Source organism: Haliaeetus leucocephalus, unplaced genomic scaffold (assembly GCF_000737465.1).
Source record: "Haliaeetus leucocephalus isolate CR32 unplaced genomic scaffold, Haliaeetus_leucocephalus-4.0 Scaffold384, whole genome shotgun sequence".
Classification (NCBI taxonomy): Eukaryota; Metazoa; Chordata; class Aves; order Accipitriformes; family Accipitridae; genus Haliaeetus; species Haliaeetus leucocephalus.
This window is the reverse complement of record NW_010972820.1, coordinates 3,725,012-3,752,234: the sequence shown is the minus strand read 5'-3', so window position 1 is coordinate 3,752,234 and position 27,223 is coordinate 3,725,012.

Sequence of the window (27,223 nt, the reverse complement as noted above, 5' to 3'; positions counted from 1 at the left end):
TCTTTTCCACATCTTCAGTAACCTTCTCTGGCAGAACAGTCCTTTTGACATCATATAAAGATTCCCACGCTGAGACCAGACAAGTCTTCTTGTTAAAAGAACAGTCCTTTGTGGGCAGAGTTGGTGTCCAGCATGTCATGCAAAAGCCTAATAAGAAAAAGAGGTAGAGATACCAGAGAAACAATAGGTTCATTCAAAGAAAAAAAAAAAAAAAGGCAAAAAAAAAAAAAAAAAAAAGGCAAAAAAAAAAAGCAGAGCCATAAATTGAGGGAGAGCTAAACTTGGTGCTGAGATCTCACCCATGAAACTAAAGTTGTCTAAAGCTGCTGGGTCCAAAAGAGTTCATCCATGTTTGTGCTAGGCTAGTGCAAGCCTTAATAGTCAGCACTATATTCACTCTTGTGACCCAAAGATTAACTCCTAATTCAAAGGAGCCTTATTTTCCTTTTAACTGGAAGAGACTGGCCAAATTCACATTTGGCTAAGGCAAAAACTATCACAGCAATATAATAATTTATCAGAAGGAATACTATAGCCAAACAACAAATTATGAGGGTTGGTAATATCTCACGTGTTAAGTGTAAAGCTGAGTGAAATTTGAAATTGCTGTTTGAAAATGCTATTATGCAGAAATTCTAAACTTAAATGAAAGCTTAAGGCAAAATCAGAATGTCCCTAGGGAAAATCTGCTCTTTGCCAAAACTGTGCTTTTTATTGGAAAATTATTCCTCATTCTACCAGTTCTGGTGTATGGCTCTGAAAACAGCACTGCCATTACTGAGGACCTACAATTGCATTTCCAATAATTTTGTAGAGTCTGTCCAAAGTTTCTTTTAGATTCTGTGACAGTGAGAATTCTAAATTATCGTTTAAAATTCCTTTACTAAAGCAGGTTTACAGTCACTGTGGACAAAATACAAATAAGCCATTGCTACTTTGGTTTCTAGCCCACATAAGCTGTTTTAGTAGGACAAAAAAAGCAAATGAGCATGAAGTTTTTTTCCCTCTTTCCTACACCTTTTCTTTAATGGCATGGGAAGCTAAAATTTGTATTTGTCAAGAAAAAACAATAAAGAAAACACTGGGAGCAGGCTAACCTCCCCAAAATCATCAAAACTAAAATGAATTTAAATACAGAACATCAAGTCTATATAGCCAAAGTCAAGAAAAGTCAAGAAATCCACAAAGTTTTCAACAACTGCTGATCATATTCTACAAATACTCCATTTGTAATCCTGTTTTCTTGTTAAATGTGAAGCTTAATAGATTATCGATCATGCTGTAAAATCTATACCATAAGATATACAAGATATGCGCAGTGGTAACATTGAGGTTGCTCTTGTAGCATTAACTTTTATGTTTCCTGACTCTCTGGATTTTAACTACAAGCTTAAACGTTACATTTTTATACTAACAGTTCATGTAGCTCTTACTAAAATAAATTGTGCCTACCTTTAGCATTTACTAACAGACATATTTTACTCTAGAAAAGTAAGACAACAGCCTTTTTATTCAAAGTTTGTTGTGACAGTCATGACAAACATATGGATAGTAGCAGTCTTACAAGCAGGATGTTTATCTGTTTTACTAGTTCAGAAAGGTCTGATTGATGTGAAAGACCAAGGTCTCTCTAAAGATAATTTAGCCATTTCCATACAGTTTACGCTTGTGTTAGCTGTATCCTGCAAGGGGACTCCCAGGGGGATTTTCTGTGACCTTCCCTCTAAAAGGTAACACATAAGAGATTCCTAAAGGAACCATCATCTAACAAGACTAATGATAGCTTCCATGCCTATTATCATTCAGTGAGAGCGAAAGAGACTTTAAAAATGCAGTACCACATTCCTCCCTTGATGTTTCTCATGATCTATTAAGGTATTAGATGCCAGATAAATTAATCATTAAAAACTTACAGTTAAGTCTTTACAAATAATAACCAGGTGTACTTTGATTATTTTTTGTCTCACTATATATATTTATATATTTCTGTCACTAAGCACAAGTGATACAAGACAATTTGTTTACTAATGACTAACGGCTAGCTAAAGTTCACAAAAAGACCTATATTCTTCAGCTTTTCAGTGCATTAGAAAGTTAGGAGGCTTACAGAAAACCATCCGTTCTTCATTTTTGAAATAGCTCATGATTTGTCACTCAGCTATCCTTTCATGCTGTTTTAGGGAGTGTGAGCTATTGTGATGACTGTTTATTAGTGCATATAACCTACCACTTGATTTATTTTTTCCTGATCAGTAGTACTTTGCTTAAAAGTTCCTCCAGTATGAAGTTACTATAGAGAATTTGCTTGGGAACTAATTTTTACTGAAGTAGTCTTTCTTCCTTATCTTAGCTTTTTTAGCATAAAAGTGATGATCTACATTTCTGTTTAAACCCTTGTCACCAAAATATGGTTATTGACATTTTCTTCACTGTTATCCAATGTATATTTTTAATAAAGAAAAATAGAGCTTTTTCAGAATAGTGATGACTTGTTGAATTTCACTGTTGTCATAAAGATCTATTTATTTTCTTCAGGGTTTGTATTCAGTTAGTCCCATGGGGACAATGTGCCTGCATTTCTCTAGTAACCATGTTGCTTTCTACAGATTTTAAGCTTTCACTTTAAAACAGAAACTGATTGACCTGTATAGCTGGAGCTTAAGTTTCCTGCTGTGAACTAGTTCAACTCTATTTCTAGATCCCTAGGTAAGCATGCATTTGCACTGAATATGGATAATTCTTGGTGTTTCTCCACTGGAATGTAACAAATACAGATGAATTCAACAGAGTAATTCTAAATATATTTTTAAATGCTGAAAAAGTATTAAAACAATACTGTCTATAGTTTATTTTATGAACCAGCATGTTTATAATTTTTTCAATATGATGCCTTAATATCTATTTTATTATATTAAGAGTCTTGATTGCTATATATGGTTAGTTGGAAAAGTTGCACCAGAGTCTGGACTATTCATTCAACGAAGGGCACAAAATTTCTTAGGTATTTCACAGCATGATGTACTGATATAGATATATAGAGAGATATAGTAATGTACAGATATATTACTGTATAAGAAGGGTATCTAGAGGTCTTTGTATCTCCTGGCTATTCCTAGTGGATCCATGTCTGCCACAGATGTCACGTCATTTATGACAATCCCTGCTAAATAATAAAATGGACTAGCCAAAGGCAGTAAAAGCACACCCTGTTTTGGTGGTGGTTGCTCAGTATATAAGTTAAGTAGAGAGGTGAGTCAGCATGGAAAATGTCTTTTATCACAAAACTCTCTTTCCCCCCAATCCACAGATTTGAAACATACAGGAACATACTTAATAAGTAAGGAGCTGTAGTGCGCATGGCATCCTGGAGAGTACTCAGGAAGGAAAGATACACTTCCTCTCTTCCCTTCATCCATAGTCAGACAGCATTCCTCTCCTTTCTTCTGGTCCATTCATTTAGATCTCAAGCTGAAGTGCCTTTTGTGGCACTGAAAATGTGTGTTACACAAGGTGAACTGCTAATAATGATATTTACACATAGATCAGTGGACTTCAAATACCTGCATGACATAACTTCCCTAAGGGTCAGGTATCTCATCTAGTATTGGTCAGTAAAAGGGCCAAAGTATAACATAGTTTTCATACTGTTGAGTGAAGTACTGAAAACTAGGAGTTGTAGAGGCAGTTAACCAAAAAAAAGTCCTTACCTGGCAAATCCATGAGACAAGAAAAACAAGGTGAAAAACGAAATTGTACCTAGAATTTTGACAGCCCCCACAATAAAATAATTTCACAAAAATTATAACACTAGCCAGAAGGGAAAACATTAATAATAGCATCTTCAGTTTCCTCTTTTGGACTCATCCAAAGCTGGAAACCAGCTTCATCCCATCTCTCTCTGGTCATTTGCCTGCTTAGGAGTCTGGCCTATGGGCACCAAGTAAGACCATGAAGGACAGATCAGATCTTAGGCAGGCTGAATTGCTTCTGAAGGTTCCTTTCCCTCTCTCCAGTAGAGGAAAGCCCTAAAAACAGAAGCCTTAATTTTAGCAGCATTTTTCTGACCAAGAAGGGAGTAAATGGAAAAGAATACCCTTAGAGTACCAATCTGTTAATCTCCTTCAGGCTGGATTCAGGTGTGACGGTCAGCTCTAGGATGGCTTGCTCCTTATTCTGGTAGGTGAAAGAAAGATTTTGGCTGTTTTTCCTGCATAGGAAAGGATGGAATATAGTTCTAAATTGAGGTTGTCAGAGATTGTTACTTAAGTTGTTACACATTGTCCATTCAGGCTGGAAATCAGTGAGGTGGCGCAAGAGGCAGTCTTGCAGTGGGGTATGGAGGGCAAGCAGAGACAGAGAAAAGCTTTCGGGTATTCAGTATATGTAAATGCTGAGTGTTATTTTCTAAATAGAAGGAGTTTAATGTTGAAGATAGCACTGCACATCCAACATTTTTCCTGTTATGTCTATGTACGTATTCTGTGCATTGATTAATTATTTTTAGTAACCAAGCTGCCTTTTCTAACATTTCTCATTTGATTTCCTAAGTACCCTGTTGAAGACTTATGTCCAAATCCTATAAATGTAGAAATGAATGATTGTCTATAGTGTTAATAAGTAATAAAAACTCCAACATAACATTCATATAAGGCAAATGTTTTATTATGGGAATTAAAAAGGTGTAGTGTGGAGGAGATGTGGAATCTGGAGTGTGGAAATAATAGAGATGCGGAGCACTGTCATAGGAAAAGAATGTTACATGAACAAAGGGTAGCGAGGAAGTGATGGAAAAGCACATCAGAGAACCATTCTCTTGCTCTGTGTCCTGGCTGTTTCTAAGCATAATAAAAATGAGAGATATGAGGGTAATAAAATTCATTCTAGACACATCTCTAAAAAGGGAACTGACCAAAGAATAAAAAAAAGCACTTTCCTCCCATATGTTTTAAATTTCCCAGAGTGTATTCGCCTCCAGTAGCAAAGTACAAAGGTACCAGTGGCCCCTGACTAATTTAAGGTATAGGCAGCTCTGATGAAGGGCAATGTATGCATGGAGCAAAAACTTTAGGGCTGTTCTGAGGGATGCTTTTTTCCCCCTGTTCATTTTACAAATGTCTGTATTCTTACAAAATACTGTGAGCAGTTTAGGAAGGGATTCATTTTGGATGTCTGTAGCAATTGTACGTTTCGGGACTTGTGGGTATCACTTTTAGCTTCATCAAAGGCTTTAGATCAGATGGCTGTGCCTTGAGTTCATTTTGTAATAAAGCCTAGCCTCATGTGACTGCTAATGTAGCATTATGCTTTAATTTCAGCTTCAACATTACAGAAAATCACTGAATTGCAAGCATTCAATTCATAATTTATTAGTAAATAAAGCTTTTTCCCCCATAATATATATGTCTTCTCTGTGTTGTATTGCCTTGAAGCTTTAAACTTGTTGACAATGAAAAATATGGGTGTGGAGAAACTGGTTTTCACAGTGTCCTTTTTGAAGAGCTCACTCACTTGTGCGTAAGCACAGGTGTATGGGAAAGAGTTCTGCAGCATCTCTCCAACCGGTCACTGATGTATCAGCCTCAGGTCTTAGCCGTGCCTTGACCCACACCTCCTGCCTCTGCTTGAGTTCCAAGGAGTGCAGAAAATATATGGGGATAGCAAGAGAATTATCATGAAAGTTTAAAAAGGAAGGACAGAACACTTCAAACGTCTTAATTGGATCATCACTGGAACTAGCAAACCAAAAACGTAGTGGTTTCAGCAAGGTCTTCTTGCAGATAACATCATCCACAATGCAGTCTTCTCCATGGAATGGAGACTCAGGCCAAGGCTGAGGAGCTTCACGTGTTAGGGTGTAGTTTCACAATACTTCGGCAGCAAAAGTGTCTGAAAGTGTAACTTCTCCCTCCAGCTGCTTATTTCCATGTCTGTATTGCAGCTTGCCACCAATTATGCTGACAGGCTTGCTTTTTAACACTTTTTCTGCACACCCACTAGGACAATTACAGAGGAAGAGATGAGAGTTAGGAAAATAACAGGACAGGGATGGGAATGAACTGTGAAGAGGAGAAAGTTGGTCTTCCTCTACCAGATCTTCTGGTAAACAAAGTGAAAGAAATGCACCTTCAGCCTTAGTTACAACTACAAAAGGGTTATTTATGAAGAGTTCAGATTTAAACTGAATTTAGTGCATTTATCAGGTCTCAGCTTCTTTAGAAGGTGGGGACCCGTATGAAATTTTCTCCATGGCAGAAGAGAGCAGTGGTTGGATAGCAGCATTTAACCTTCAAAATGGACATGTTAAAATGGGAATCAGTATAAGTCAACAGAGAATGGTGTATTCCCTCTTGTCCAGCACTTCCCAGAATAAATTTAGACTTTTAGTATAACATCAACACTAGATTTTTTTTTTCCCCATATTTGAAAATGTTTGTCATAGTCCTCTAGTTTAATCTTGAAAACAGCACGTTTGGATTCAGAAATATTGAAGAATTCCATGGAAATTGTACTGCAGCTGCCTTGTGCATGTTATCCTATATCAGCTTGTTGACCATCATGTACTATGAAATCCATAAGTCACCACATATGTCTTAAAAATACCTGCCATGGGGAATCCAGAATGGAGAATCCTGTCTACAAAAGACAAGAGAGGCATTTGGCATGCAACAGTGAACTCCTATGAGGAACCGGAGAACAGTTTTGTAAAAAACACACCTTTTTTTTTTTTTTTTTTTTTTAGAAAAGGGATGCATTTCAGAAAAAAAAATCCATCAAAATCTGTTTTCCCTTAAAAACAAGTTTGACTGAAATTTTCAGCCACCTATAGTAGTCTCTTAGGAAGGCTGCTGCTATTGCTTAGAGAAAACTGTTCTTTGTATCTTTTATTTGTTCAAAAGATTTTCAGTGTCCTTTCCGAGGCACTGCCAGCTATTTTCTGAATAGGTAGACTCTTGTTGCTATAGTAATTAAAGCCAAAACTAGTGCTCCAGTCAAAAGACTGCAGGGCAGTGTTTGTTCCTGAGCTGCTATTGCAAGTAGGACTGTATTTACACAAGCTCCCTTGACTCTTCATGCCAGGAGTAGCAGAAAAGAAATAAAACAGACATGCACACTCAGATGCACATGCACACGCTCTATTGGAGGTATGAAGATTTTATTCAAGGTAAACATTTTAAGGATACAGGCCCAGAAAATTCAGGGGATGTTCATTTTTGTCCTGAATTGCACACCACTGATGTGAACTTAGCAGGTGTGAAACTCAAAAGAGAGCTTAAAAGTCTTTAGACATTTCAAACAACATATTTCCAAAGGAGTTAGGTGTCTGAATACTTCTGAGAATTTGGCTGAAGTGCTGCTAAACATTCTGTGGCATCTTATTGTTAAACTGAAAGGTGGTAGAGAGGATGATTACCAACAAAATAACTTAAAAGCATATATTCTGACACCTATTATTTGTATGGGTTCAGTGAGAGACTGGATGTGTTCACGTAAGAGTTCCTCATTCCCTCCCTCTTTCCTTGCCTCCTTTCTACCCTTTACTTTCTTGTTCATTTTCTTTCTTGTTCTTTTCCTTCCTTCCTTCCTTCCCTTCTCTGTCTGTCTGTCATTTTTTCCTCAGATCTACAAGTAGTTTACAGGAGACAATCAAGTCTTGTTCACACTGAAGTCAGTGGCAAAAAAACCTGCATTTTGATGCCAGCAAAATCAGACGTTGATTTAGAGGTATCTGTAGGAATGGAATTAATAAAAATTATCAAGGACATTTTACTATCTGGAAAGCCTGAGGTGACTAACATGTAGTTCTTAAACCAGAAACATTAGACAAAAGTTAAAAGTCTCAAATAAAATGGTTCTGTAGAGATTGGAAACTCAGAAACATTTTCAGCTTTGGAAGAAATATTTCTCCTTGCCCTTGGTGTAAATCCAGCAGTTTTGAAAACAACAACAAATACTTTCCAAGCCAAGAACTTCTTTTTGGTGCTGAAGTTCCTGCATATCTAACATGAAACTTGTTAACGTCTGATGAGACCATGACCACCCATGCTGCAGACCTCGAAGTATAACAACTGGGCACATGAAAACAGAGGCAGTCAAAAATCATCAGTTCATTAGAAAAAATCAGTCAAAGAGGATTTTCAGTTAATGTTAACAGAATTGTCAGTAACTGTAGCTCTTAACATCTTAAAATACGAGGAAGAAGCTATTGAGTTCTTTACTGAATATGGAGCTTAAAAGCAGGGACGAGTGCCCACAGCACCTTCTTCAGCGGCGCAGCCCTGTGTCCTTTCACCCATAGGCTGGGAACACCGAAGCAGATGTTTCTGTGCATGCGAGAAAGAAGGAGGGGAAATGATGTGGAAGTAAGAGCAGTGGAGACACAGTTACCAAAGCACAGCCTGTGTGGCACTGAGTGCTAAGGGCTGGCTTGAAAGGAACCCACAACTGCAAATATGGAAACTGTCTTCTGCTGCTTCGTTCTTGTTGTCTTGAGGGAAATAGGACTGGGTTCCTTTGGAAACAAACTGGATGACATCTGTGACACTGCTGACTCAATTTTTCCTCCCAACAAACAGCCCACAGGGTCCTGAGTTTTGGCTAAATGCCTAGCTAAAACTAAACTAATTAATATTAACATTGTATGATGATAATGTGTCCCATTCAGCTTCCTATTCACATATATGAGACTTCTCCCCCAATGCACTGTTATACATTTCTCCATAAAAATATTTATTTCCCAAGCTTTCTGTTGCTTTTTCTTACGTGTCAATATGCTACAGGTGGGATGCTCTGATACTTCTGGTGCATGGCTCAAGATGAAAAAGGATGCAATATCAGTCCATACACCTTAAGATACCCTGGTTTTGTCACATTTATAACAGTAGATAGCAGTGCTATCACAGCATGTGTTAACAATTAGCAGATGATTCATCTTAGTAGCAGCTTCCCTGTAAAGGCTTCAATATTTCTGAGTGCAAGGACTGTGTCATTTGGCTAATCTGCTTATTTTACTGTCCAAACCAATGCTTGCCCATTCTTTGAATTTCATATTTGCATTCAGAATCCTTTTGACTGCAGGTTTGGGAAGTACCAAATGCTTCCCCATCTGGGAAGGTCATTTTAATCCCTAAAATGTACTTGCTGACATGAAAACAACATATTTGGAATCGCTGCCAACTCTGGGCTGGTCCTTCGCAAATGGCACTTCAGGCATGGGGCATGGGAAATAGACTTTTATTACCCATATGTCCTATTTATAGAAATGAAAGTAGTTAGTAAACCATATTATTTACATGTTTTGTCTATTTATTAGTGTTATTTTCCTTTTGTTTTTCACCCAGTAACTTTCTACTGGCCAGCAGGACCCTTAAGTAGCTGCCTGCCATCACAGCTGCCGATGTTAAGTTACATACTGCAATGCTGGGTCCAGCCTCTCCCGAAGGGAGTGATATATAGGCTCATATCTGACAACAACGGAAAATAAAAACAGGGCTGTATAACCACACAGAGCAGGAGGTTGCCTTGGGCAGCAAAATATAATGGGCTGCAAAATGTTAAGAGACTGTTTACACACTGGCAGCCTATTGTGCTGCCCCAACACAAATCATTTCATCCAGATAAAATTGCATTGGAGTATGTAACCATATACATGTATAGCTGTAGGGAGTATGCGAGGTGTCCTTCAGCTGCGTGCCCTGCTTTCCTTATTGCAATTAACTGGGTCTGCAAATTTACCTAAGAGGCAACACTTTCTAGATTGCCTTGGGTAGAGGTATCCACATGTTTTTTCCAGCTGGGGATTATGCTGGTTATTTGCTGCAAGCAGGAAGACCACATATAGACTCTTTAGGGTGGAGCAAATTACAGCTACTCCCAACTAATATGAGAACTCATGTTTTAAAGCCACAGCTCCCACCTCAGCTTGATCCAAGCAACTCTGCTAGAATGAATACAGCATATGGAATGCCAGGATCTTACCAGAGTGGTCTTACGCACCACTCTGCCCTTGGCTGTAGCTAACACTCATGGTTAGGACAGCTGTAGGACCTAGAGAATATCCAATGTCTGACAGGGCTGTTGATATGGATGAACAGTGCTAAGTCTGAGATCAAATAATTGGTTGATACTGACCATCTAGAAGGAACTGCTGTTAGAACAAGAGCTGTCTTAAGCCAAAAGTCTTAATAAAGTTTTGTCCATTTGATTTGGAGATATATGCCTCCATCTTCAACATCTATACACACTTTGCTATCTATACATCTGCACCAGTAATTTCAACAATGTATCTCATAAAGTTGTAGGGATTAGGGGTTTGGGGGTATTGCAGTCAATGCTCAATTTACAGAGCGGTAACTCTCCAGAGAATTACCTATAGCTTTGTGGCTCACCACGTGGTGAAGTGGTGTAAAAAAAATAGATTAAAATCTACAGCTATCTGATTAATAGGCCCAGGGTAAGATTTTAACCTCTTTCTTTTTTTTTTTAACTATGCTTTTCCTGTAGGAGAATCCTTAATCTGGAATTAGTTCAGCCTTCCCACTCAGGTACGCTTTACCTCAAAGGGTGAAAAGGTAAAAGGTAAAGTTGACTTTGTAAAGGACTGGTTATCAGCTACATAGTCAAGATTTTAATTTCCAGTGCACATAAACCTGAATAAAATGAAAAGGCATTTCTATAAGAATAAAACTGAAGAGAGCTTGATGAACAAGACAAAACTTTTCCATTAGTATTTGGTTAAAATTTGCATTATTTTATTCAGCCATGATTATGCTTTGTGTGCGTGCTGATTTTCTGCAAACATTGGAGAAATTGAATTTGAATGTCACAAATATAAAACCAATTTCAAAAAGATATGTATAATTGCAGACAGAAACAAACCTTTAAATTCACATAGAGCAGTAGTTTGTGCTGGAAACTCTAGGGGGCTCATCCAATCAGGGGAAAAAAAATCTGTACTATTTTAACTAACTGAGAGCACTTAAGTTTTGAACACTTGCATGCATATATATTGACACAGGAAGAACCCATGAGTGTAAATTTCCCTATGTAAACATACTATTTTAATGTAAAAGACAACTGGTCCTTAATGTTTATTCTGTGGCTGAGAAAACAATTCATCAGTTATTTAAAAGCCTAGATTCTCTCAGCATCAAATTGACATGGGAAAGGTAAGATGTGAAGGAAAAAGCACCCTCCAAAGCAGCTTGAACATAGAACAGATGAGTGCTGAGGTAAAATAAAAGTGAAAAAACCTCTCTTATCTTCAAGTTATCAGCTTGTTGTAGTGTTTATCTCCAAATACACATTTGCTTTTTCTTTAATTCTAGAGGTCTACGACTATACAACCACATCCTTCACTTTGTATCTAGTAATCCTATAACTTTAGTTATTTTACATTTCTTTGCCATTACTTAAACACCTCAAGGCTTTTCCTATGAAAACTCACATCTTCCCATGTTCCTGGATTCTTAACTTTCAGAAAATCTTTGAAATCCTTTGGGGCCTGTGCTCTGTGACAAGGTATCATGGAAGGCATCAAATGGAGGAAAGATATTTAAGAAAAAAAACCAAATAAAAAAGAAACAGGATTGAAAAAAAAGTATATCAGCTTTCCTTTTTAGCACAAGACAGACTTTTTAAATCTTGAAACATAAATGTTATGCACATTGCAGTATGATATGATATAAAAGGTCTGATTTATCTTCAAATATGCTGAAGTGTACAGTGTCACAAAGTAAAATTTGCTAATCTGTAGGTTATTAAATATGTTTTCCTTATTTGGAAAATATTTTTCAAATGCTTAGAAGAGTTGGGAGAAAAAGGCCTTTTAAAAAATGCAGGATAATTTAAATTAGTAAATGTTAATCTGTATATGATTATTTGATATATTAAATTAGTATATGTTAGATTTCCACTTTTTTTTTTTATTTTGTGCAGGTACACTGAACCTTTGAACAAGGGGACATCAGAAAAATAAATTAAATAGTGGACTCATTCAAGGATAACTGAGAAGACAGGTGATGTGAGTCTGCTGAAATAAGTCTTGAATCAAATACTTCAATTGAGCAAAATACAGTCAGATGACAGAAGAATTAGGACCAAGATACAAAGTTATCTTGGCAGAGGTAAAATGAATTAAAATTTTAAATTTTTTACAGCTTTAAGTTTTTTACAGCTCAGGTAACAAGTAACTACTTATTCTAGGAACACCTCTGTTCCTAGTATAAGTAAAGGTGTCTTATCACCATTCACAGTCTTTAGCTCATAATCTTAATGTATTTTTTTAAAAAGTAAAATATCAAATTGCAGAGTGTTTTGAAAACTTCTGTGTCACCATCAGAAAGGTAACAGAGTGCACCATCCTATTCTAAGTCAGCTCAGCCTTTGGTAAAGGCTATCCCCACAGACATCATCAAATGATTCCACCTGTCTTCATTATTGCAGTAATAGCAACAAATGCTACTGGGACAAATCAGCATTCATTGACATCATTGATCTGACATGTTGAATTATAATTTAAGTTACAGTTAAATTCCCTGCACATGGTCAAATGGAAATCCCATCACAGGGATTAACTTCTCAGTATTACTGAGCAGAATAAAAATGATAGGCAACAGATACATATAAACTTCCCTGATATTTCTCAGTTCTTAAACCTGAAGAGGTTAACAAAAAAGTGGTATCTTGGCTTCTCTACTCAGCTTCTTCTGTCTCAGCTAGACTATTCTCCTTATTCTTCCCTTTTATGCGACAATGCTGATATCTCTACGTGGAGTTTTTTCTTAGGAGTCTTGAACAAACTGTATGAGCGCTTTTTTCCCCCTTCCTAACAGACTTCTCCTCTGAGATTTGAAGTACAATTTCACTCATTATCTGCTGCCATATTTCATTAGAAGCTACAGCTGAGCTAAATAAAGTATTTTCTGTGTTGTTTCACAAGACAGGAAAACTATGGGTTTACATAACCTTTTGCATTTAATAAGAAATGAAACACACGTATGATTTCACTTGACTTTGGCCCTAACTCAATGGAAATGCTTAATGTCGTGTGTTGGCCTCCCAGTGTGAGAGTGAGGAAGCTTCAGTCTGAATTGAGTGGACGTGGGTCAGAGATGGATCTGAGCACAGCTGTTCAAAACTCACTGTACTCTCTCCAGATGTTGTGAATTCACAGGCTTCAGGTGACTCCTGAGTAAATGCTCAAGCCATGTTGGAACCACTTTTTGGTTATTCCTCATTTTCAAAACCTGCAAGGAAAAAAGTTAATGAGGAAAACTGAATAGCTAAGAGGAGAATGAAACTGTCCAAAGAGCTTTACCTTTACTTTTGTTTTATTTCAAAATAAAAGTTCCCCTGAGCCCTTTAGAGGTTAATATTTAGTGACTGGATTTCCATTTCATATGTCTTCCTAAATTCTGCTTAGTTTAGAGACTGATATAACCAAGCCCGTGTCCATATAAACATAAACTGAGATGACTACAACAATGAGTGCTTTTACTTTTTGCTTTTAGATGACTCCAGTCCTCTGTTTTCACAGAGAATTTCCCCTCAGACCTAGCTTTGAGGTAAATAAACAATGTTAAAGATGTTCATTTTACTCATTCCAATATAATAAAAATAATAACACCTCATTATTTTCTTTGGAGGTTGATAACTGGATCCAGATCACAGGCTTTGTAAGTCTTTCCCTTTGGTGACCTCTTACTTTTTTTATTTATGCTAGCTTTTGTTTTTAACCTCCTTCCATTTTTTTTATGGTTTGTTCCTCTCCTTTTACTCCTGCCTACCATTTGCAATGGGAAAAGTTCACACATCAGCAGAGCCTTTCAGGTAATAAACTTTTTCAAATTCTTTCCAGCAAAGTCTCTCAAATTTTTACTTTGGATATATATGAGAATTTCAAGTCTTAATTCTTTCTGAATATCAAATTTTAAAATGCCTAAATTGAGCCCAGATGAATTATTAAATTCCAGTACACGTTTATGGTGGAAAACTTTCCCCAAATTGAATTTTGATGATAATGAGGGGTATGGAATTGTATATAAAATCAATATTGTGCCAGAATCTGCCTATGTGATACTCACTTTAGAATTTTATTTTAGTCACAACAGGATGGATTTAAACTCTGAAAAAAAAAAAAATCCATTTACTTTAGTATGGGAAAAAGAAGGAAAGAGGTTTTTAAAAAACATATGGTAAAAAAGTACGCTGAAGTAAATCATCAGGCAGGACAAGCCTAGAGACAATAGGGAGCGGTACAACAACATGAAAAACAGTCTCACCTATTACAGACACCTATATCAAGATGCGGTCAACTGGCATCTCCACATGCTTCTTTTTCTCTACTAACTGTAAAAGGAGCAGAGATGGTAACATTATATTCTATCCAGTGCCTAAATTTTAAATGGTTAAAGGCAAAGAAAACAATTCCCAATCTTTCAGTTCTTGAAAAGGAAGTGTGTTCCCACTACTACAATGAGTACAGATTATATTTAAATGACTCAAGTATAGTTGGCTTCTTTTTTGTAGTTAGAATCTGATACTTTTAGCTGTTGGCACTTTCAACTCCCGATTAAACCAGTGAAAGAACTTAAATGTTGGCCATGGACAAATATATGCCCACTTTTTAGCACGTTTGCAGTTTTGCACAAGTCAAAATGCCACTTGTGTAGGAGGGAGAGTGGGGGCAAGTCACTGATCAAAAATATTGAAAACTGGAATAAATGATACAGTCAATGTTGTAGTGCAAGGCAATGCAAAACTATACCAATTAAACCTCAATGTTTAAAAATACATCAGTGTAACAATCTACTTTTATAGGCAGCATAGAAAAGGGAATTTGAAAATAAACCTTAAAACTAGCATAGTACAAAATGCATTTCAGGCAAACTAATTCAGAAGTGGGGATAATGGTATTTCATTCAAATAAATAAGCAGCAGCATTACTGAGCTTTGAAACACCAATATTTACATAAAATATAAAAGTATTTCCACTATAAATGCAGAAGAAAAGAAAAATCAACTCAAAACCAAGAAAATAGTGCTCGTTCCTCTGTACCTTACCTTACTAACAGAACAATTTCAATTTAAAGACATCCAGTTGGAAGAAACAAAAGCTCATCCTTATAGACTTAAACAGCCAAAGAACACAAGAGGAAATGCTGGTTAACATCCATATAATATTTGTATACAAATGAAAAAGTGTACTATTAAGACAGAAAGAGTCAATGAAAGGCCAAATGTAAATTGAGAAGCTGAGGACTGCAATTTAAACCCCTGGAGATATCTCCACAACAGATTCTGCATGGAAGATGAAGGGATAGCCCCAAACTATATCAACATATTGTTTGTTAATTGGCTGCCATGTGTGGCAAAATCTTTGTATATTAATCCCACAGCAGATGCTGGTGAATATTCAGTGTAAAGTAGAGAAGAGTTCATGTTAGCATTCCTAGAGCTGTGATTATAGTCCATAGAATCATGGTTGTAAATGGCCTCTTGGGATAATCTGTGTATAAAAGAAGGACTCCAGATTGAGAAAATAAATCATGATCAAATATTATATAATTTACACCATTTGCTAACTAAGAGAGAACATTAGGCCATTAGTCCATGTAAATAGAAGAACAAATGAACAAAAATGATAGCCAGGGGCATTTGAGCATTCAGCTTAGTTTTGTATTTGATGTGATCAATACTATGCAAAAATCTATCTTGATTTTTGTCTTTGGGTCCTTTCATCTAGTAATGGTTGTATGAAGGCAAAAGGCAGTGCTGTATTACTAATAGTAGTGATTTGTGTGCCGTGTGAGCTATCCTAGACGAGCTACAAAGCTATGCCCCTACCTCTGCTCCGGCAAGCAGAGCAGCTGCCATTCTCACAGCCAACAAAAATAACTGCTGCCACAACAGGCAACAAAAGCAATGCTGTGGCACCTGCTACCTTGGCCAGCCGAGGCAATGGTAGGCTATCATTCAAGCCAGTGGCAATAGGGCCACATAAAGCCAAACGTATGCCCTTGCTAGCTCAGCTGCTATCCTATCTGGGGGCACAGACTATGATGGCATTGCAGCGTTGGTGGACAAGGGAAGAGCAACCAACATCATCTACCTGGATTGGCCAAAGCAGAATAAAATGACATGGACCCGTTGGAGTGAGTCCAGAGGAGGGCCATGAAGATGATCAGAGGGCTGGAGCACCTCTCCTGTGAAGACAGGCTGAGACAGTTGGGGGGGTTCAGCCTGGAGAAGAGAAGGATCCGGGGAGACCTTACTGCAGCCTTCCAGTACCTAAAGGGGGCCTGCAGGAAAGATGGGGAGGGACTTTTTACCAGGGCATGTAGTGATAGGACAAGGGGTAACAGTTTTAAACTAAAAGAGGGTAGATTTAGATTAGCTGTAAGGAAGTAGTTCTTCCCTGTGAGGGTGGTGAGGCACTGGAACAGGTTGCCCAGAGAGGTGGTGGATGCCCCATCCCTGGCAGTGTTCAAGGCCAGGTTGGATGGGGCTTTGAGCAACCTGGTCTACTGGAAGGTGTCCCTGCCCGTGGCAGAGGAATTGGAACTAGGTGATCTTTAAGGTCCTTTCCAACCCAAACCAATCTATGATTCTATGATTCTATTACAGACACGTGCCTGCCAGCTTCCCTCTCCCAGTTGCAGCCCTTGGGAAGCATCTTTCGAATATCTTCTCCTTGAAAAGCAGAAAGAGCAGGCAGGGTGGTCTTCTACCCTTGTGTCAGAAAGCAGCTACCAGGACTTCAGTGGGACACTCAATTTTCACTGCATGAGCACTTTGTTTTCATGTCGTACCATGCGGTCATGAAATAAAGACTGACAGGTTCTTCAGGTCCTGCCGTAAGGACATAACATTTAGACCTGCGCATATCATTGTTTCTTAACCAGTTCAATGTCTCTCATAATTATTTCTTATGGAAACAGGAGAGTGTGACTACAGACTGGTTTTCCTAGATTATGTCCTTGTTTTCTCAGCATCGGAAGGATGTTTAGCACAACCCTCTGGAGAATGACAGCCTCTGTCCTGTGTCCCACTCTTAGTAACTAGAAAAAGCTTTGATGTGAATACAATTAAACTCTTTCTGTTCTTACTGTTAGGTGGAAATAACTCAAAGATAATTTTAGATCATATAAAGCAACACCTGGCTCTCCTTCATGTTACCAAAAGAGTGACAACCTCCAGAAGAAAGTTCAGAATTTAAACTTTCCACTTAAAAACTTCAGATGGGTTCACCTACTTTTCTTCAAACATACCATGGCTTTAGATCTCTGGAGGGCCTACAGAGGGAGATCATTTACAGGAAAATCAGTAAAATGATATTAACATGGTTATTGTTTGATTTTGAGCACTATAAATTAGAATGATTAGCATGACTATATTTTGAGTATTCTAAAATTATTCAGGATGTGGGATGGATAAAATCTAGGAATATTCAAAAACTTGACCTCAATGAAGTTTGGCTATCAAAAGTTTTAAAGAGCTAAAGAACTTGAAAGGGAAATATAAAGCCTTACACTGACTAAACCAATTGCCTTGCCATAGACTTTTTGCCCACTTTTTTTTTTTTCTTTTTTAACAGAAAAACCAGAAATGCAGACAGGGTGAACATGGTAAATATCTGCATCTGAGGAAATTATGTGAAGAGGTGGAATCAGTAGTGGTAAACTTAAGACATGTTGGTTCTATATTCTCCTGAAGGAGCAGGATTTTATTAACTAAAAAGAATGGGAATTGGACTCCCAATTCATGGTGAAAGTAAAATTCTAAAAAAAAGCAAACCTGAAATAATTTTGGTTTTCACCCAGTATTTTATTCCAGAGGAGTCAATTCAAAATAAATATTATTGTCCTTATCTCTAGAATGGAATGGGACTTTTAGATTGAGTTTTCAATAGAAAGTGACAGTTTCTCAAAACTGGAATGTTTTGTGAAAATGCAAAAGGTTTTCACAAATTTCCAAAAGAACAGCAGCGGGATTCCTGTCAAGCTGAGCCTGAAGTCCAGCCAGTTTACCTGGCATGCTATATGAGATGTCTGGGATTTCTGGCTCCCTGTGACAAAGCTGAGCATCTGAGTACCTGAGCATCCGGGTACCTGAGCATCCTGGTTCCCACCCTGTGAAACCAAGTCCTCTTTGTTCTAGAGGGGGTGGAAACTGTAACTGAGACAAAATTTTCAGAACAAAGTATTTTCATTATGTAAATACTAATCATGCTTGGATTTTGCTCTCCATGAAAAATTTCAAGGGAGATTCTATATCCAAACTTAGGTGGAAGGGCTTTTCTTTTTTCCTAGAATCTGCTACCGAATACAATTTCTGGCTTTTGACCAGGCCCTGTAAGACCTAGTTCCAAAGCACATCATGGAATAGAATTCAAAGCTGTTGAGACAGTTGTTACACTCTGAGAGGTGGGTTTTGAGGTTGAAAAACTGCTCTCTTTCCAGTCCTTAAAGTTTAAATTAGTCTTTATGCTACAGCTGACTGACTTCATGATACATTTTCCAACAGCTGGGAGCTTGCTTCTAATATTCAGGGTTGCAGAACTCAATGGAGATATTTTGACACCTGCTAAATGTACATGTTTAAAATAGGGTAAAGTTTCTCTTCTTGGCAACTTCTGCCTCACCTAAGCCCATTTATAATCTGAATGCCTTCTGCAGGATCCTACCTTGCTTAGCACAGCAAGCCTCTGTGCTACCTTCCACCCTGGAGTAATTTGTTCACTGTGTTATTCACATGGCACTATGCTATTTTTGCAGCTAAAATCACATAATTTTTTTGTCCTCTCTGTGTAGCTTGATTTTCTTTTCATATTTCAGTTTCTCCCCATATTTTTTGTCTGTTCTCGACTTTGCTTTTCAGTTCATTTTTATAAATACATAGTGAACATACCGTATTAAAAAGTAAACATTTACCATGACTTGGTATAAATACAACCCTGTGGTACACATACATTCTAAATTTAGGAAATACTGTGGTAAAGGCAATGCCACAGAAGAGTATTTGTTTACCTTTTAGAGGCGCCCTAGTTATTTAAGTATAATTAAGTTAGACTCTTTTTTATAGGTTTTTGTCCATCACTGCAAAGTATTATTGGCACTAACAAAATTAACAACAAAACCCACACATTTTTCACTATGCTTTAGAAAGAAGTTTTCACCCACATTAAGAAACACCATGACACATTCTTCATATCATATTTCAGCTTGGATGGATTATTTTCACAGCTATAAAAAGGGAAATTGTAAGAAATACGGGTAATAAGTCTATGGTAAAACAAAAATAATTAGATGCATGATCAATTTATTACTAATATTTGTTCCTGTGGAAAAATATCATTCTGACGTTTAATTCAATATACACTTCACAAACACTATTTGACTGTCAAAATTTTCAAAGGATGTCATTAACTGAAGAAGGCTTGTTGAATTATTTGCTTGGCAACATTTGGCTAGCAAATAATTTCCATACCTGCCATGCTCTCTGGAAACAATTTTTTCTCTTAAGTATTTGCCAAAATAATTTCTGTCAATAATTTTGGAATTTTTTTGCAATTTGTTTCCACAGTGGTAAATTTCTTACAAGTCTTATGTGACTGATCACTTCAGACACATAAAATTGTTTCTGACACATATTTTTTAATATTATTTTTCTCTTAATATCTATTTGTTTATCGAAGAACATTTTAATAATATCAAATATTCCAATATATTTCTGGTAGAGTTTTTAGTTGAATGAAATGTTTGTATAAAAAATGAGCTTTATGATTTGGAGCATTTCAGCCCAGAAATGGCGATACACAAAAGAACCACACACCATTAGCTCAACTGGAAGAACATAACAGTAATCCAATTAATTCAGGTCAGAAGCATAATACCAATAATTTATATGTTTTCTTGAGTTTATAATCACAACTAAACTTTTCAAAGAAGTTTATCAGGTGAATGAGATTCTTATTTCTATGATTTCTTTCCTATTTTAACTTGAAAATAATGATTCTTTTTGTGTCTGTAGAAAAAAAAATTAAATTAAAAGTTACTGAGATTTTAATTTTGAATGGATACAAATATCAGCTGGTTTTCATATTTTTACTCATTTTATTTGCTTTTAAAAGACCTATAAAATAACTTAGAAATATTGCAATTTTTCCAACAAAGTTTAAAATGCAAAATATTACATTTTAAGTCAAACATATTTTCTTTGTTTGCAGCAAACTCTGTAACAGAACTTGTTAAAATTTTCCTTCATTATGTAGCTGATATGACTATAACCTGTTGCTGCTTAGAGCAATCTGCAGAAGACACTGCAATACCCAAAATATACCTGCCTTGGCTAGGAGATAACCATGCCTGAATCACTCCTCTACCTGCGACAGAGCCGGGTCTGACAAAGGTTTCCCATATCACAGAAGACCAAGTCAGGCATTGGACTTATAAATACTTTACTGGTTCTCTACCTGCAGAAGCTGCTCTGTTGTTTAAAATCAAGCATTTATTACAATATATAAGAACATAAGAATGAACGTCACGGGTAAGAGCAGAAGTCCACCCAGCTTTGTGACAGTGACCAGCAAGGGACACATCAGAGACCAGTGGAAGTACAAAGCAACCCTTCCCTGATAGTCTCTCCTAGTTCCTAACCTGCAAGATCTCTGGAGCCACAAGTGGTATCAGGATCATGACATTTAATAACCCTTGACAGAGTTTTATTCTTTGATTTTGTCTATCTTTTTGATCTCATTTATACTTTTTGCATGTGATTTTTACTTAGGGAAAAGAACTTCCTTTGGTTTCCTTTACACGTGCCATTTGATCATTTCATTTGGTGTCTTCCACATCCTGAGCTATGTGAAACATCGAATAATTGTTTCCCGTTCAACTTCTCTCTGGCATTCAGGATATTATATTCTTCTCTCATATCTATTGCCTGCTCAGCTGAGTCATTTCCAGACTGAACTGTTCTGGTCTATTTAATTTCTTCTTATCTTCTTGTCATCCCTTTCATCCTTCTCTGTACTGTTTTTACTATATCCTGTTTGATATGTTGCGACCATAACTCCAAGAAGTGTTAAAGATTTTTTTTTGCTTAGCTGTCTATTCCTTCTTCATAATAATAACTCTTAGCACCCTGGTTGCTTTTTGACCACTGAGGATTACTGAGCTGATAAAGTCAGAAAACTATCTATAGTGACTCCAAGATCCCTTTCATGAGTGAAAGTATCTAATTTATAGTCCATTGTCTGGTCTCTGGCTGAATGCTTACAGTTATTTTTCCATTAGTGCATTATTTTGCATGCACTGACATTGAATTTAATCTGCCCTTTCATCGCCTCCTCACTCAGTAGTTTTCATCAATTCACTTAGCTCTCAGTGCCACACACTGATGTTGTTACCACAGTGCTCGCCCTCATTTTTGGCCCACTTATGAACATACTAAGCACCACATGTTGAAGAGCAGATCCCTGGGAGTAGCCAGTGGCAAATTCTGTTAAATGCTGACCATTTATTAATGGTCTTCATCAAAGAAGAAAAAAATAAAAGTTTAATGCTTGAAGTTGGTAGTTAGTGTGCTGATCTAAAAGACATAGGCTCTGAGCTCTGAGCAATATGTGTTTATTCATAAATAGTAATTTAATTTGCACCTTTTGGGTGTACCCCTGTATAACCAGTAATCTGGTGGTGAAGGAGCTGTCCTGAGACATGAGAGGTCTTGGTTCAAATCAGGCAGGTGTGTGTTTGAAAACAGAGCAGCAGTCATTTAGCTGAGTGCTCTAATCACCAAACTGCTGGGCATTCCCTAAGGGTACTTCATGCCTTAGGGCTTCTTTTTCATTTGTTTCTTGTGGCTTGTGAGGGATTTTTTTGTGAAAGGGTGACCTAATTTTGGTGCCCGACTCTGACATAGGGTTCAGGACAGAGAACCTCAACTTTCCCTCCAAATCCCAATATATTATGTCTGGAGGAAAGCATGTGAAGGTGTTTGAAGGACAAGGATTTAGTCCTTGCCAGTGCCTTTGTGTACTTTTTTATTCAGAATTTCTATCTGCATATATTTTTAGGCAGCTCCCTTCCTAATTTTTTGTCCCCTCTCTTGGGTGGCAGATTTTCTCCAATCATTGAGTGGGGAACTTGGCTGAGGACCCTAAATTACACCTCTGGGCAGGACAGTGTTGACGAGTTAAGAGCTCACAGCTCTTGCTGTGAATATAGACCACAAGCCTTTTTTAGAAAGTGCCTTGACAGGAGCTATGATATATTTGGCTATAGCTCCCAAGTGCCATGGGCAGGTTGATTCTGGTTTGATCCCAAGTTAATAGCCAATCTATCACAATGTTAACCACCAACAAGGTAATGGTAAGTGTAATTTTAGGGTTTTTTAAAGTGTAGTTTTATTTTTTAAACATGTTCATGGATAAATAACATCAAAATATAGCCTTGCTTCTGATGGAAACATGGCTTTTAGATTGGGGGACTGAAGTGGGAGTGAGGATGGAGGGGTGGGCTGGTGGGTGAATTCCAGTGTTATTGAAGGGCAGGACAGCTCATGTGGGAAAAAGCTCTTGTAACTAGCCCAGGCAGGGCAATGCTTAACTTGGTGTTTGCATGACTTACATACTAAAGTCAGTGACAAGACTGAAAGGCACAGGAAAGCAGGCTTTGCTAATTCTGGTGGTCAGCAAGCTATTTGTCAAACAGTGATATTGTTGAATTACTTTCTTTGCCTAATACATTGAAATGTAGAAGTTATACATGAAGGTTACACTCATTGCTATAATTGTCATGAGTTGTTGGATATTGTAACGACAGGCAAAATTTGATACATTTTTCTTGTAATTACTTAAGCCTAAGGAGTTTAATAACCTAGATAGCTCAGTTTTCCACCTCCTTTTTCAGAGAAAAAATGAAGTATCTGTTGAAACCAACAACAAAAATGCTTTCAGATTATCTGGGCTGACTGTGAAAGGTTTTATAACAAACTGTTGTCAGAGAATTGTGGCCAGCATTGAGATTTGTGTGTGTGTCCGTAATCTTGATGCTAAGATTGAACAGCTGCTGTGTACCTGTTGGTAGTGTGTGTTTGCCAGGGTAAAGCAATCTTTCTTGCTCTTTTCTCTGCTGGAATGAAGCCAACCAAGTTCTGTGGAAAGAAATGGGAAAGAATGAAAATATGTAAATCAACAGGTAGTAAGGAGTTAGATTGTGTAAGCTACTGACATCCTTCTCTATCATTGTTCTCTCTCTGTCTTGCTAAAAAAACGAACATGGGGTTGTCAAAGTTTTTATTCTTGCAGTAGGAGCTCTGCGTTGTCCTGACTAAGCCTGAGGTGACAATCAACAGCTGTCTTTGGAAAGCAGTCCAAAGACTTTGAGATACAGACTCCAAGACCTGTAAAAATATTTTAGATGCTTGTAGTGAACAAGTAAGGGTCTAATAATTACAGATTCATTGGACGAAGGAGAGAAAAACTCAAAAAACTTCACCCCAGGTGCAAGGCAATGTACAACAGCATTTCTGAAGTGGATTATCTATCCACTAATGAGGCACAACCATGTCTGAAAGAGGGCAAAATACTACATATTCCATCCTGTAAAACATATATTTCCTTTGTATAAAATTTTTGAAAATAAGGAATAAGCTATTATCTTTTTTACCTTTGGAAGGGACAACTTCAAGCAAACAAAATATACATAATGGAAAAGCACTAGTAAAGAAGACCTGGAAGTAGGGTAACTGAAGCGGTTCAGGACTCCAACGTGTAGTTAGAAATGCTTTATAATGAGAAATGAACAGCTCCCACAAGCTTGCGTGACAGTAATCCACCTTGCAATTCTCTCCACTTACAGCACACAGCTGGGAGGTCAGACACTGTCATTCAAATGCCTGTGAGGGATCTGGACTGCTGTTTTCTCCACCCAGCTGAGTGCCGTAACCACTACAGGCTATACGATATTCTGAGGTTGCCCTCTTGTCGGAGCCTTTATACAAAACGCTAAACAGCACGATGATGCTTGGCATCATGATGTGAATTCTAATCCCTTCAGGAAAAAGGGAAATTAAATGCTTACAGTGCTTACAATTGGGGCAGAGATCAATTAAATGAATGAACTCTCTCCCTTCCTGTACTTTTGGCACTCGTATTTTGACTTAATCTATATTCTTCCTTTTCACTAAATTATTCAATAGATTTGACTTTAATTTGTAGACAACTTTGGGATGACCTGAAATATATTTAACATACTGACTTTCCAAAAATTGTTTTCTTTGGCTCTAGTTATCAGCATAGTAAGGAGTGGGCCAAGAAATCAGCAGTGCAAATCAGGGTAACCAGATAGCATGTTATCTAATGGAATGTAAATACGAACAGCAACTGCAAGACTGGAAGGGATTATGAAATTGTCTGTCAATCAGTACAGATGACAATACACACTGATACTAAAGGGAATGCATCACTAGGAACTGCAAGGTTAAAAGACAACTGTGGGAATTTTGGAATAGTTTTGAGCAAGAAATAGAGATAGTAATGATTTGCATGAATACCATGCACAACAGGGACAAAAAACCAATCATGAACATTGAATGTAATGGCAGCTAAGGACCACTGGACCACAGTCCAGGGGAAGGCTATGTGGCAAGCAGTATGAATTGCGTCTGATCACAGTGATAGTTAATCATACTGGAAAGTGATCTGAAGCAGCCATAAGAGCATTAGACTAACCATAAAAAAAAGGCAAATGTAGTCATGAGTCTAACTCAGCATGTGGTGAACAAACTGAGCACAAGATGGAAAAGAACATAAATTGAAGAAGCTTTATAATGACTGGCATTACTTCTAGTGGTCCGAGAAATGAAAAAAAAATATTCTGACTAATGAAAGGAAATTTGATGTAATTGGCATTTTCTGAAACCTAATTGGACAGTTCACATACCTGGACAGTTAAAAGTCCTGGTCATAATCTGTTCAGGAAGTATAGCATGCATAAAAGGAGGTGCTGAGCTGGCCCTTTATTGTGGAAATGCCATCACCTGTTCCATGGGTGCACATGGCTTCATGTTTTAACTAATGTAGCCCAAGATGGAGCTTGGTGGAGGACAGTGAATCAAATCAGAGAAAAGGATCATTTATTCCTTCAGCACCCATCTGTACTATCTGGAAATATCTGTTAGGGGAATGTCAGTTTGAGCTGATAATTTTCTAATGCAGTAAGATAGATAACTACATCTAAAGTAACTCTACTCTGGATTTCATTATATAGGTATTACATATTCGTCTACTAGATGTTTGTGGCTGCTTGGGGGACCAGTGAACTTGAAATCATTACACTAAGAGGCAAAAAGAAAATGGCCTTAGAGAAACTAAGGGTAAGATACAAGAACGCATGAAATGTCACTTCATGATATGCAAAAGATGCCTTTCCATTGGAAGGTGACTCAAAGAAAGGAAACAGTCTCAAAGAAATAGGTTCCCAGTCTGTCAGTGGGGAAGAATTAGGTATCATTAAACAGAAGTTTGGAAAGCTGACACGCTACACAGACAACTGCCTCTATCAGGCTAATGGGGAATGCCTGAGGATAGGAGGAATGCCTGAACTCCCATTTTTCCCTTGAATTCCCAGAACTGTTTCTTTGTTATTTATTAGGCACTTCTATCCATTCAAAAAGTAACATAAAGTCTTAAGAAAAACAGTGAAGAGGAGCTCTTGCTTCAGAGTTTTTAACAGACATAACTGTTGATCTAAGCAGGTCTCTAGGTTAACGGGCTCAGGAAACTCCTTTCTGTAGGATGTTGCCATAACTTCTCAGTGCAGGAGGAAAGCAAGAGAAAAGACTCTTCTCCACTGGAACATGTTAGCATGCTAAAATGAACTCCAGAGTTGGAGAAGAGTAGGTCATTTATGCCTTTACTGTGTAGCATATTGATTAGACCTCTGTTGGATAAGGTAAAAAAAGGATTCCAAACACTGATCGCTAGATTATTCTCTGCTGATGTTGGGTTTTTTTCTATTTTAAATTAAGCAGTTATAGGATTGCTAGTCTGGGCAATATCCACCAGAACCCAGGCCTCCTCCCCTTTCTAAGGAACTAAACGTTGCAGGTGAGTGTTTAAGGACACTACCTGAAGGTGGGACCAGCACAGACCCCCTTCTCTGTCTGGCCATCTCTTAAAAAGGCAAAGCCAGAGATGAATTTGATTAAAATGGTCACATGCCATTGCCATTTTGGCATGCTACAGAAAGCTGGTATAGAATTCTGGTTTTAAAGGGTATTGAAAAACTTACGTAAAAGAGTCATGACAATATATTCCATGGCGAAGAAACAGTTGTAGTTTCTACTAGCTTTAAAACAGAGTCCAATAGTCACACTAAAATGGAAGTTGAAGAGTGACTTGAAGACAATGCAGAAATACTTTTTTGAGCAAAGGAAAAAAAAACCCTTAATGTTAAAGTTTTATTACCAGGGAAAAAGAGTGTAACAAAAAACAGTGGGTGAAGCTAAAGCCAAGCAAGTTCAGACACAGTGGCAGTGCTTTTAGCAATTGCTTTCCTAATCTTGGGGGCAAACTCTGAAGCTGTAAGGTCTCTCCTACCCTTGAAGCCTGGACACTTTCTGGAAGGTATGCTATAGCCAAAACCATGTTGAGCACAGCATTGCACAGCGCACTGAGCTGAACCAAGAGATTTCGGGGTAGGTATTGGGCATTAAAAACATTTTGCCTGTGAGTTAGGATCAGCTTTACAGGGAAGACAATGGAAATCTTTTCTGGGCATTCATGGTAGCACAGCTTTTGCAGCCACGGAAAGCTCTGGGGGAAATGTGGGACATTAGGATTCCAGGTAGGATTTGTGGTACTATTTTGTCTGATTTCATGCATTTGCATTCTCCCGGTGTCGTGTTTGAGGCGCCAAAGTGATATTTCAAAACTCTCTGTAAAAACTAAGCAGCATCTGAACAGGGTTTTTTAGAAATAGTTTTGGAGATGTGAGGGTCCAGATCATGGGAACAGAAATAGCAGACAGTGCCACTCCACTTTATTTTCACCATCACTAATTTCTAGTTATTAACATCTTGAGCTAATTCCACTGCTCTGAAGCAGTATATCATGCTGCAGAAACTGGACCCATATCCAGTGTGGAGCCAGGCTCTTTGTGCTCTAAGCAGCTGGGTAGCTGGTAAATCTTCTGCTGTAGGATGTAGGCCTTATCACTCCACA